The sequence below is a fragment of the Rhododendron vialii genome, chromosome 11a, assembly GCF_030253575.1.
Source record: "Rhododendron vialii isolate Sample 1 chromosome 11a, ASM3025357v1".
Taxonomy (NCBI): Eukaryota; Viridiplantae; Streptophyta; class Magnoliopsida; order Ericales; family Ericaceae; genus Rhododendron; species Rhododendron vialii.
In genome coordinates, this window is record NC_080567.1 from 880,001 (window position 1) to 882,561 (window position 2,561).

Sequence of the window (2,561 nt, forward strand, 5' to 3'; positions counted from 1 at the left end):
GGGCAAAGGCTAATTTTACTACTATAGGGGGGGGTGGTGTCCCTCCCTTGGGGAAGCCGTGGCCACCCGACGCCGGGTGCCAAGGCACGTTGCTATCGAGACCACCCGGGCAATTCTTGGCCATTTGGCCTCGGTTACTCGAGAAAACACTACCCGTCGGTAATGCCCGGAAAAAAGACCGAAATGCCCCTGAATCGAAATGCTATTTTAAGCCGTCCCGAAAGGCAAAGCACGGCTCTATCGGGCAGAGCAGGACTCTATCGGGCAGTTGCTGGCCGTTTGGCCTCGGATACCCCTCGAATCACATCCCGTCGGTAATGCTCGGAAGAAAAGGCCGAAATTCTCATGAAACGGCATGCTCTTTTAGCCGAGACGCGACTCTATCGAGCAAAAACTAGATTTCCTCTGCCTCGTTGCCTCGCTTACTCAAGAGAACCCGATCCGTCAGTTATGCTTGGAAAGAGCACCGAAAGGCCCTTGAAACGGCATGCTAATATAACCGGGTTCGGCAAAGGCGAAACTAGATTTTCTTTGCCGTTTGGGCTAGGCTGTACCAGTCGTTATCGTCCACCGCCTAGCCGTCCAAGTGTTTCCAAGTGTCCAAGTTCCAAAGTGCCGTGCTGTGCCGCGCGCGTGGGTCTTTGATATATAGCATGTTTAGAATTTTTTTTCTAAATATTCTTATATCAAAGACCCACGCGCGTGCGCGCGGCACAGCACGGCACTTAGGCACTTTGGAACTTGGACACTTGGAAACACTTGGGAAACACTTGGGCAAACACTTGGGCGTATGCCAAGACGACGGTCTAGACAAGGCATCGGGAATCGCACATGAATGTAGGCAACAACAGTTGACTGTTCTAGCCAAGGCATGGCAAGTTGGCTCACCGGGTAACGGCTAAAAAGTTGCTGGGTAACGGCAACCAAGCTGTCGGGTAATGCTGGGTATCGGCTAAAATGTTGCTGGGTAACGGCAACCAAGCTGTCGGGTAATGCTGGCTATCGGCTAAAATGTTGCTGGGTAACGGCAACCAAGCTGTCGGGTAATGCTGGGTATCGGCTAAAAAGTTGCTGGGTATCGGCTAAAATGTTGCTGGGTAACGGCAACCAAGCTGTCGGGTAATGCTGGGTATCGGCTAAAAAGTTGCTGGGTATCGGCTAAAATGTTGCTGGGTAACGGCAACCAAGCTGTCGGGTAATGCTGGCTATCGGCTAAAAAGTTGTTGGGTGATGGCAACCAAGCTGTCGGGTAATGCTGGGTATCGGCAACAACAACCAAGATGACGGGTAACGCTGGGTAATGGCTAAGAAGTTGCTAGGCAACGGCAAGCAAGTTGCTGGGTAACGGCTAAAAAGTTGCTGGTTAACGGCTAAGAATTTGCTGGGTACCGGCTAAAAAGTAGCTTGTCGCCGGGCAAATCAATGCAAGCACCAATATGTTCTTGTCGAAACGCCCCAAAAACTCTTGTTTAGTCGCCATCTTTTGGGACTTTCGCAATGTTAGTTTAAAATCTTTTTTAATTTTTATTTTGAGATGTTTTTAAGTCTTAATTTAAACATTTTCTATTATAGATGCCTTATTTTTCAACCCAATATATTTACCTAATTATTGTGTAGCTTGTTTATAATTTTTTGTGATTTTTTCTTACTTTTTTTGTATTTTTTTGTATTTTTTATGATTTTTATCTATTTATTTTTTGTTTAATTAATATAAAATTATCCTTTTGGCAAAAAATTCTGAATTTTTTGGAGGAGTTGCTTCATATTTTTGTGAAGATGTCCCAATTCAAAGTTTATGAAAAAAAGTTGCGATGCTCAAAAAAACCCCTATTGCTTCAGTTCGGACACATTGATGTTCCTTCCTGCCACAAGGGCAAAGGCTAATTTTACTACTATAGGGAGGGGGGGGGTGGTGTCCCTCCCTTGGGGAAGCCGAGGCCACCCGACGCCGGGTGCCAAGGCACGTTGCTATCGAGACCACCCGGGCAAATCTTGGCCATTTGGCCTCGGTTACTCGAGAAAACACTACCCGTCGGTAATGCATGGAAAAAAGACCGAAATGCCCCTGAATCGAAATGCTATATTAAGTCGTCCCGCAAGGCAATGCACAGCTCTATCGAGCAGAGCAGGACTCTATCGGGCAATTCTTGGCCATTTGGCCTTGGTTACCCCTGGAAGCACTACCCGTGGGTAATGCTCGGAAAAAAGACCGAAATACCCCGGAGGCGAAATGTTATTTTTACCCGTCCCGTGGGGCAAAGCATGACTCTATCGGGCAAAGAAAAACTATGTCGGGCAAATGTTGGCGGTTTGGCCACAGAAACCCGTAAAGAGATGACCCGTTGGTAACGCTAGAAAAAAATGCCCGGGTAAAGGCAAGGCCTAGCCAAGGAATGGCAGAGCAAACAATGACACTACTATCGGGCAGAAACTAGAACTCCATGGCCGTTTGGTCTCAAAATGCTCGTGCTTTCGAGTCCCGTTGGGAATGCTTGCAGACTCACATCCTCCATGATGCATTGGTGTTCCCATGGGGGGATGCCTCCTTGCTGAGAGGTAAG